Raw genomic sequence first — 11,714 nt, 5'->3', positions numbered from 1 at the left:
TGAAAGCACTTGTCAGAGGAAACGGGATATCCAAAGGAAAAGCATTTTGTTTTTCTTAGTTTCTTGATTCATCTTTCAATCTCAGATGAGGAAACTGAGGGAAAAGAAAGGAAAAGATAACCTGTGGGCAATTGATAATACAACGCTGGAAGAGTCTGGACAATGCAAAGGAGGAATATGTTAGTATTATTGGCAATAACGTCAGGGAACTCAGGTAGGTTACAGTTAAGAATCTCTAGCTTCACAGATGCACAGCTTTTTAACCTTGGAGAACCAGTTTTTTTGGTTTATTAGTTATGTTTTTCAACCATACTTTGCAGTAGGATGGAGCCGATTAACGAGTTATCCCTTTGTATTGTTTTTCTTAGTTTATCTGATTCAACCAGTTTACTGTTTTGAAAAGATTCGATTTGCTTCTGATTTGTATTTTCATGGGTTGATTAATGAAGGATTTATCACTGGAGTACCTTTTAAATCTTTTGTTCTGCGAAAAAAATTTACATGAATGGGATACCACTGGAGCGCCACTGGATATCACTGGCGCACCTTTTAAATCTTTTTTTATGCGAATACAATTGGATATTTATTAATTAGTTCTTTGTTGAAAGTAGCAATTTTTTTCGAGATTTTATAATTTACAAATATCGAATCAATCTTCAGTAATCAGCCACATTCCAGAAGAAGGTGGTAAGATCCATAAGTAATTGAAAAAGAATGCTTGTAATTAGAAGAGGGGGACAAGAAAAGGTAAGGATGATAGCTCCCACCCAAGATGAATAAGTCCCCATTGGGGGGCTTTGCCCCCAATGTTTATAGAACCTGTTATAAGGCTTTAATTCAGACAAAGTAACGCAAATGATTTATCAAGTTTCCATTTTCTAATTGTTTTAAACTAAAAGGGTTAGAGAAACCAGCTCAGACCATAGAATATTACTGGATTTAGACTTTTTTCAATCCCTTCCCAAACAAAAACAATTACCAGACTAAAAATACAGTGAATGATCGTATTATATCTTCTGCACTTTCTTACCTAGACCAAAAAGCGTTCCGGGTATATTTTTTGTAATTAAAAAAAAAGACCTCCTCCTCGGCCAGAAACTTACAGGACATCAAAGCCTAGGTTAAACAGACTTCAACGATGAAGATTTTGTTTTTAGAAGACCTAAGTGGATGTAATAAGGTTTTCTATTTGGTCGGCTAAAACATACCGAGTAAGTACCCTATACCACTGTTACTTTAACGTGAAACAGTTTATTTTGCCATTCAAACAAGGATTTTTGGTTTAAGTTGCTTTGAACTTGCAGAGTATGTACCCTGGGTGCAGGACAACTTGAAGAACAAACATTTCTGAAATTGCTGACATTCTAAAAGAAATATAGAAACCCTGATGGTGGCCTACTATCATATAAGTAAAGCTAACTGTTGGACAAATATTATGTGGTGTTTTTTCCGGCAGGAAAATGAAAGATAATAAAAATGCGATTATCACACTTTCTAACACCCTTCTGTCGTTGGCACTTTAGTGAAAACGATATTTTATATTTGTAAATTTTATTTTTATATATTTTGTGTTTGTAAAAAAAAATCAGTAACGAAAAACATTCACAATACTAATTAAGTTTATAAGAAAGAATTTTGTCAACTTTTTTTTACTATTTTCAAAGGGTATTTATGTTCAAAAACTATTCCTTCAACTTAATTTCATATTAAATTATAGAAAACTGATACCTCAGTTAAGCTTTGGAAAAGTCAATTAGTAATTTTTGTAGTACTTTTAATTTTTTTTTTTGAAGCAATGTTATGAATCGACAAATCAACGATCAATTTGAAAATTATTTTTTAGTATTTGACAGAAATGTATTTTAAAAGATGGAAATTACTAATGAAAATTTATTACCAGTTAAAATAATCAAATAATATTTTTTATATTAAAATAATGAAAATACAATTTTTTTGTTGATTTACGATGAATCCCGGGTCGAAAAGCTTTTTTATTGATATATAGTCAAAATTAATTATTCAAAACGGAGTCTATTCCAACAATTCATCTGTGCTACCATCTGTGTCTGTTAAACAAATCTGTCTTTTATGATTTTATTGTTATTGATCATTTAATTTGCTGTGCTTGGGAATGAGGAAGAAAAGTAGTAGGGGAAAGCAGGGTTATCCCAGACAAGGGGAAACTGCAGACAGGTCATTTCCTCCCTAATCCTCATCTGCCAAGTACTAAATCATGAAGTATGTCTTCTGGAGATACTATAAAAACAGAAACTCATTCAGAGAGTCAATAGTGATACCGTTTCTGGAAAATTTGGATAAAGACAATCTTGAGAGGAGGTCTCATGATTTTTCAAACATTTTTGTAAGTTCTATAGCTACTCGCCTGGAGGTCTAGTACAGTTTTAACTTTGCAACTTCAATGTAATTATTCGTTGGGCAATTTTGTTTTTGCAGAACACTTTCATTCATAATGATGTGTCTAGAATACAAGTTTAACCGTTTATTGACACAAAAGGGTTATTTTGGACACCTGTTGAGGGGTAACTTCTTACATTTTAGTGAGGTGTTTGGAATAATCCTGCTTCGGTTGAAATCATCCATTTTCTCTTTTGAAATTTATTGACTATGCTGTTTTGCCTGATATTTCTGTAGCTACTCATGTAATTATGAATGAATCGTCCGATCATTGCCTAAATTACCTAAATACATGTCCTTTTCATGTTAAAAACTCTTCAGATATTAAAAAATAAAGCGATACGAGTACTTGGTATATCCATTAACTTATATGACTTCAAAGTTTCTCAGAATCAAAAACTCTCTTGTTATTTCTTAATATGTCATCCCTTAGTTAATTTATAATTTACAATTATTACTTTAGATCTATTACTGACCATTACTTCTATGATTTAAAATTTCTTGCCACACACACACCTCTTAAGCTGTGGCTAATCTTTTTTCAAAACAGATACCCTAAAATTCAAGCGTATCTCCCTGTTTGGATATTTCTAAATGTTTATTTCGTGTGCTAAAAAAAATTCTTCAATAGGAATTCACTACAGTTTCTTCATTCAAGGTACAAGGGCATTACAAACATAAGAAACAATTGGCCCCAACGTGGAATGTATGGAGAATTTAGCCAAAATCGTGATCATTGACATCATTTCTATGGAAAAAGCTGTGGAAGAATTTGATATTAAAAAATCAACTTTAAATGACTATTTTCAAATTTCAAGAGATTAATTGCAATTTGAGACAAACATTACCCTGGTTAACCAACAAGCAGTGGCTCCCAAAGGATGGCCACCACTGTTTTGATAAGAAAAAAACGATTAAAAACTCTTTCAATGCAATTGTTTAGTCCTGAGCTGGAAAGAGTACTAATGGAATATTTTGTGTCCCTTTAGTTGAACGCTTGGTATGTGCACTCCTCCCACCAAACTAGATATAGTCCACCCTTTGGCTGGATGAACACATATTTTGACAATTCGTCATGATAATTAGGTTTTCTTGCACTTCGTCAAGAAAACCAAACCAGATAGAGATAATCCAGTAACTCCAGAAAAGTAAACGTCGAATTAGTGGATACGTTGAAAGTAAAAAAAAGATTGGCAACCCTGATTTTAAAGCCAGATAAAATGGTCGGACAACTAACACGAAAAAATCAATCTGCTAAACAGCATCCTCTAAAAGGTACTATTGTAACTGAGGGATCAAAATTTGGAAATTTGTTCGAATGCGATCGTTCGTCCTACTACACTCATTATAGCTTAATCTCAAAAGTCAATTTCTTTCGCTCTTAATCTCTTAGTAGCTGTACTAACTGCTTCTTTTTATTTTTATATTCAATTACATGTTCATTTGGGCTCCCATTTGATTAAATGAAATCAGAATTCAATGCGTCCAAATTCTCCCCACTGTGTAGGGCAGTCTCAGACAGAAAGCAAAAAAAAAATTCAGACCTCTTTAAAAAAGAAAAAATACAAGATTCCAACCTAAGAAATTTTGTGGCAAAACTAATTTTTTGATCCTTCGGTCAACAATCAGTCAAATGGGTAGTGAAACAGAGCTTTAAAAATATATCTGTCCCTGTCTCCCCTAATATGCGTACCTCTAAACTTTGATAGCTCTCTCATTAACAACGAAATATCAGTTGACACTTTCTTCGTTGTTTAGTAAATAATTAAGAAAGATGTCTTTTCCACAAAAGATGTTTTTCAAAGAAATGAAAAGAACTGTTGTACAACTGTCTGTTGTAGCAAAAACTCCAACAGAGGAGTATGGCGAACGTTCCATGTGCCTTCTACAGAGCAGAACATAATTTTTACTTTACTAAAATTAATTTCGTTTCGAGCTGTCTGTTTTTATTTCTCGTAACATAAAAAGAATCACCGTCATAACCAAGGTTGCTGAATAGAACAAATCAATGTGGATTGACAGTTTAGTTTATACATACATCTATTCCAAAAAGTCTTCATAATTTAAAATTTATTAAAGTTATAAAAGAGAAACCTTTTAAAATGTATTTTGTTTTCAGTAAAATATAAATTACATTCTGGTAGTAGAGAGGGGTCAGGAGGCGCCACCCCTCACCCCTGCTGCCACCTATAACTTTTTTTGCACTCCAAATATGGGCATAGAGTCATTAGGGAGAACACGTGGTTAATGGGGTCAATGACCTCTTTTTCCAAGGTCAATTTATTTGATGTTTCTATGTGTAATAACTCCGGGGCGAAGGTTGCACATGCGCATTGAATTCTAACGGGAGCAATGCTATTGATCTAGTACTCGAGGGGGAAGTGAATTTCCGAGAAATTGATTGCGTAATCAAAGTGCGTCAACAACAACAACATCGACCTTGACATTCGCTGAGAGCGTGCACTTACAACAACAACAACATCGACCTTGGAACACCTGTGCTGTCGACCTCAATTCATCTATCGTGAATCAATAATTCCCCTTAGAAACAACAAATTAATTTCTCCTTTCTTGACAGATCAATCAATCAATGACATCATCTGTCAGACTTTAAAAATTTTCGCCCTAGAAACATTTCTCCAGGAATAGATCCAAATCATTAATATCTTTGCCTCGGGAACAACTCTTTTGGTCGAACTCCAAAGGATATTAATAACCACAGGCCATGGAAACAATTAGGCAAGAAACATCTTAGCGATGAATTGTTTTATCGCGCGAAAAGGTTTCCTATTAATTTGAAATGCGTTAGCGCAGAGATGCTAATAACAAAGGAATACGCTGAATTTGCGTTTAGGGATTATTTGGGCGAAACCGTTTTAGACAGGTTAGGGAACTATTTCGGTCAAACAGATAGAGACATTTTAAAAGAAGATTATTGAAGAGATTTTAGAAGAGAATTTGAGTGTGGTCGTTATAATACACATGTTTTATTTGAACAGTGTTCTGAGGTCCTCTAACCCAACCCCAAAGGGTTCCAATCCTCCTACCCCAACACCGAAGGAAGCCCCCGGTCCTCAAAGGCCCCCCAAGCTCCCACAGGCCCTCCACCGGTCCCCAAAGGTCCCCCAGGCGCCCAACGGCCCCCGGACACTCAAAGACCCCCCAAGCTGCCAAAGGGCCACCGGCGCCCCCAAAGGCCCACCCCAGACCCCCAAAGACCCTCCCCGGGCCCCCCAAAGGCCCATCGAGCTCCCAAAAGACCAACGGGGTCCCAAAGACCCTCCACCGGTCCCCAAATGTCCCCCAGGCTCCCAACTGGCCCCCGGACCCCCAAAGGCCCTCCCCCGGCCCCCAAAGGTCCACCGGGCTCCCAAAGGACCAATCGGTCCTCAAGTGCCCCCCAGACCCCCAAAGGCCCTCCCTGTGCCCCAAAGGCCCACCCCCAGTGCCCCAAAGGTACTCCTCCGGTCCCCAAAGGCCCAACGAGCACCCAAAGGACCAACGGGGTCCCAAAGACCCTCCACCGGTCCCCAACTGCCTCTCCGGACCCCCAAACGCTCTCCTCAGACCCTCAAAGAACCTTCCCTGGTCCTCAAAGGACCCCGGACTCCCAAAGGACCACCCGACCCTCAAGGGTCCCCCAAACACCCTCCCCGGGCCCCCGTCGTTCGTTGATGGGTGTTGTCTGAAAACTCGGATTTGGGATGGGTAGTTTTCTACATAAGGAGTTTATGAGCTAAGGTTTACGAGTATTTCCGAGGTGAATGTTGTCTGAAACCAATAGTTTGGGATGAGTAGTTTGCTTTTTCAGGCTTTTATGAGTTAGGTTTCTTAGCCTTTCGTTGGTGTGTGTTGACTGAAACTTATGATTTGGGATATGTAGTTTGCTATTTTTGACTTTTCTGAGTTGGATTTCTTAGTCTTTCATAGGTGTGTGGTGTCTGAAACCTATGATTTGGGATATGTAGTTTGCTATTTTCGACTTTTCTGAGCTAGGTTTCTTAGCCTTTCATAGGTATGTGTTGTCAGAAAATTATGATTTGGGATGTTTAGTTTGCTATTTCAGGCTTTTCTGAGCTAAGGTTTTCTAGTATTTCTTAGGTGAATGTTGTCTGAAACCAATAATTTGGGATGAGTAGTTTGCTATTTTTGACTTTTCTGAGCTAGGTTTCTTAGTCTTTCTTTGGTGTGTGTTGACTGAAACCTGTGATTTGGGATGGTTAATTTGCTATTTTTGACTTTTCTGAGCTAGATTTCTTAGCATATTATATGTGTGTCCTTTCAGAAAATTATGATTTGGGAGGTGTAGTTTGCTTTTTGGACTTTTCAGAGCTAGGATTCTTAGTCACTCATAGGTGTTTGTTGTCTGAAACTTCGAGTTTAGGATGAGTAGTTGGCTATTTCAGACTTTTCTGAGCTAAGGTTTCTTAGTATTTCGTAAGTGAATGCTGTCTGAAACTTATGATTTGGGATATGTAAATTACTATTTCGGGCTTTTTGAGTTGGATTTCTTAGTCTTTCATAGGTGTGTGGTGTCTGAAACCTATGATTTGGGATGTGTAGTTTGCTATTTTTGACTTTTCTGAGCTAGGTTTCTTAGCCTTTCATAGGTATGTGTTCTTAGAACATTATGATTTGGGATGTGTAGTTTGCTATTTCAGGCTTTTCTGAGCTAAGGTTTTCTAGTATTTCGTAGGTGAATGTTGTCTGAAAGCAATAGTTTGGGATGAGTAGTTTGCTATTTTTGTCTTTTCTGAGTTAGGTTTCTTAGTCTTTCGTTGGTGTGTGTTGTCTGAAACCTATGATTTGGGATGTGTAGTTTGCTATTTTTGACTTTTCTGAGCTGGATTTCTTAGTCTTTCATAGGTGTGTGTTGTCTGAAACCTATGATTTGGGAGTGGTGGATTGCTACTTTTGACTTTTCTGAGCTGGATTTCTGAGCCTTTCATAGGTGTTTGTTGTCTGAAACCTATAGTTTGGGATGACTAGTTTACTATTTTTGAATTTTCTGACCTAGATTTCTTAGACTTTCATAGGTGAGTGTTGTCTGAAACCTACGATTTGGGATAGGTAATTTGCTATTTCTGACTTTTCATAACCGGATTTCTTAGTCTTTCGTAGGTGTGTGGTGTCTGAAACCTATGATTTGGGATGTGTGGGTTGCTATTTTTTACTTTTCTGAGCAGGATTTCTTAGCCATTCATAGGTGTGTGTTGACTGAAACCTATGATTTGGGATGGTTAATTTGCTATTTTTGACTTTTCTGAGCTAGATTTCTTAGCCTTTCATAGGTGTGTCCTTTCAGAAAATTATGATTTGGGAGGTATAGTTTGCTTTTTGGACTTTTCAGAGCTAGGATTCTTAGTCACTCATAGGTGTTTGTTGTCTGAAACTTCGAGTTTGGGATGAGTAGTTGGCTATTTCAGACTTTTCCGAGCTAAGGTTTCTTAGTATTCCGTAGGTGAATGCTGTCTGAAACTTATGATTTGGGATATGTAAATTACTATTTCGGGCTTTTCTGAGTTGGATTTCTTAGTCTTTCATAGGCGTGTGATGTCTGAAACCTATGATTTAGGATATGTAATTTGCTATTTCTGACTTTTCATAACCGGATTTCTTAGTCTTTCGTAGGTGTGTGGTGTCTGAAACCTATGATTTGGGATGTGTGGGTTGCTATTTTTTGACTTTTCTGAGCAGGATTTCTTAGCCAATTCATAGGTGTGTGTTGACTGAAACCTATGATTTGGGATGGTTAATTTGCTAATTTTGACTTTTTTGAGCTAGATTTCTTATACTTTCATAGGTGTGTCCTTTCAGAAAATTATGATTTGGGAGGTATAGTTTGATTTTTGGACTTTTCAGAGCTAGGATTCTTAGTCACTCATAGGTGTTTGTTGTCTGAAACTTCGAGTTTGGGATGTGTAGTTGGCTATTTCAGACTTTTCTGAGCTAAGGTTTCTTAGTATTTCGTAGGTGAATGCTGTCTGAAACTTATGATTTGGGATATGTAAATTACTATTTCGGGCTTTTCTGAGTTGAATTTCTTAGTCTTTCATAGGTGTGTGATGTCTGAAACCTATGATTTGGGAGGTGTAGTTTGCTATTTTTGACTTTTCTGAGCTAGGTTTCTTAGCCTTTCATAGGTATGTGTTGTCAGAAAATTATGATTTGGGATGTGTAGTTTGCTATTTCAGGCTTTTCTGAGCTAAGGTTTTCTAGTATTTCGTAGGTGAATGTTGTCTGAAACCTATAGTTTGGGATGAGTAGTTTCGCTATTTGAACTTTTCATAGCTATGATTCTTAGTCCGTCATAGGCGTTTGTTGTCTGAAACTTATGATTTGGGATGAGTAGTTTCGCTATTTCAGGCTTTTCTGAGCTAAGGTTTCTTAGTCTTTCATAGGTGAATGATGTCTGAAACCTATGATTTGGGATATGTACATTACTATTTCGGGCTTTTCTGAGTGGGATTTCTTAGTCTTTCATAGGTGTGTATTGTCTGAGACCTATGATTTGGGATGGGTGGATTGCTACTTTTGACTTTTCTGATCTGAATTTCTTAGACTATCATAGTTGTTTTTTGTCTGAAAACTATAGTTTGTTATGACTAGTTTGCTATTTTTGACTTTTCAGAGCTAGGTTTCTTAGCCTTTCTTTGGTGAGTGTTGTCTGAAACCTATGATTTGGGATATGTATATTACTATTTCGGGCTTTTCTTGGCTAGATTTCTTAGTCTTTCATAGGTATGTGTTGTCTGACACCTATGATTTGGGATGTGTGGGTTGCTATTTTTTTACTTTTCCGAGCTGGATTTCTTAGCTGTTCATAGGTGAGTGCTGTCTGAAACTTATGATTTGAGATGGTTAATTTGCTATTTCCGGCTTTTATTAGCTAGGTTTCATAGCCTTTCATAGGTGTGTGTTGTCAGAAAATTACGATCTGGGATGTGTAGTTTGCTATTTGAACTTTTCAGAGCTACGATTCTTAGCCCATCATTGGTGTTTGTTGTCTGAAACCAATAGTTTGGGATGACTAGTTTGCTATTTCAATCTTTTCTGAGATAGATTTCACAAAAACTTACACACACACACACACACAAAAACTAACACTCAGACGAAAAAACTTACACCAACATTCAAAAAACTAACATTCCCACAAAATATTAAATTAACAAAAAAAATTACACACACACTCAAAATTACACACACACACAAACACAAAAAACTTACACACACACACACACACGAAAACTAATGCACACACACACACACACACACACACATACAAACAACAAACTAAAACATGCACACCAAAACTTACATTCACATAAAAACTTACATGCACACAAAAACTTACACACACGCACAAAATCATACACGCACACACAAAAACTTACACACACACACACTAAAACTAACACACACACACAAACAAACTTACACACACACACACATTAAAAATTACACACACACAAACACTAAAACTAACACACACACGCCAAAACAAACACACACACAAAAACTAATACACACACACACACAAAAAAACTTACACATGCAAACGAAAACTTAAATGCACACAAAAACTTACATGCACACAAAAACTTACACACACACACACACACACACACACACACACACTCACACACACACACACGAGATAACTCAAAAACACACACAAAAAATTACACACACACAAAAACTTACACACACACACACACACACACAAAAACTAAAACATGCACATAACAAAAAAAAATCAGATAAAAACTAACATGCACACAAAAACAAACACACACACGCACACACACACATACAAACTCACACACACACACACACCAAAACTAACACACACACGCCAAAACTGACACACACACAAAAACTTACACACACACACTCACACACACACACACAAAAAAAAAAAAACTTACACATGAACACAACAAAAACTCACACACAAACGCCAATAAAAATAAAAACACACACACACACACACACACACAAAACTTACACACACACACACGAAAAATCACACACACACGCCAAAAATTACAAACAAACCAAATTACACCAAACAATACAAAAACAAACACACACACACAAAAAAAAACCCAAAAAAAAAAAAACACAACCACACAACAACACACACACAAACAAACACACAAACTTACAAACACACACAAAAAATTACACCCACACACAAAATCTTAGACACACAAAAACTTACACACACACACAAAAACTTACACCCACATCCAAAAACTATCATGAACACAAAAACATACATGCACATAAAAACTCACACACACACAAAAACTTACACACACACACAAACAATCACACAAAAAAACAAAAAATCAAAAAAAAAAACTCACTCAAAAACACAAAAAAACACACACACACACACACACACACACACACACACACACACACACACACACACACACAAACTTACATATGCACACGAAAACTTACATGCACACAAAAACTTACACACACACACACACGTCAAAACTAACACACACAAAATCTTAGACACACAAAAACTAACACACACAAACACACACAAAAACTTACACACACACTCAAAAACTTACATGAACAAAAAAACTTACATTCACACAAAAACTAACGCACACAAAAACTTACGCACACTCACAAAAACTTACACACACACACAAAAACATAAACACACACACACGAAAACTTACGCACACACACTAAAGCTTACACACACACATGCCAAAACTGACACACACACAACAACTTACACACTTACCATATCACAGTTACAGTGTCTTAATTTTTCAAATTTCATTTTGAATTTCTGTCGTGAAATGCAAGAGTTGGAATATTTCAGTAGTGACTTGTTGTGCTTTACCTTCTCACAGTTACATTCTCTTGATTTTTCGAAGTTCATTTTGAATTTATGTCATGAAATGCAAGAGTTGGAAATTGGGGTCTTAGTCCACCAGCCCGAATGGTGGAAATCCACTAGCTCAGTATTGGGGTCTCAGTCCACCAGCCTGAACGGTGGAAATTCACTAGCTCAGAATTGGGGTCTTAGTCCACCAGCCTGAATGGTGGAAATCCACTAGCTCAATATTGGGGTCTCAGCCCACCAGTCTGAATGGTGGAAATTCACTGTTTAAGTTAGGTTAGGTTAACTTATCATGAGCGCTCATGATAAGTTAACCTAACCTTTTCCGGCGAGTATGGTTAGGTTAGACTAGATTAGGTTAGGTTAGGTTAAGTTAGGTTAGGTTAGCCCATGTACGCTTCACTTAGGTTAGCTTAGGTTA

This window comes from Artemia sp. Qi Xiang Cuo, chromosome 4, assembly GCF_049724085.1.
Source record: "Artemia sp. Qi Xiang Cuo chromosome 4, ASM4972408v1, whole genome shotgun sequence".
Classification (NCBI taxonomy): domain Eukaryota; kingdom Metazoa; phylum Arthropoda; class Branchiopoda; order Anostraca; family Artemiidae; genus Artemia; species Artemia sp. Qi Xiang Cuo.
This window is presented reverse-complemented; position numbering follows the sequence as displayed.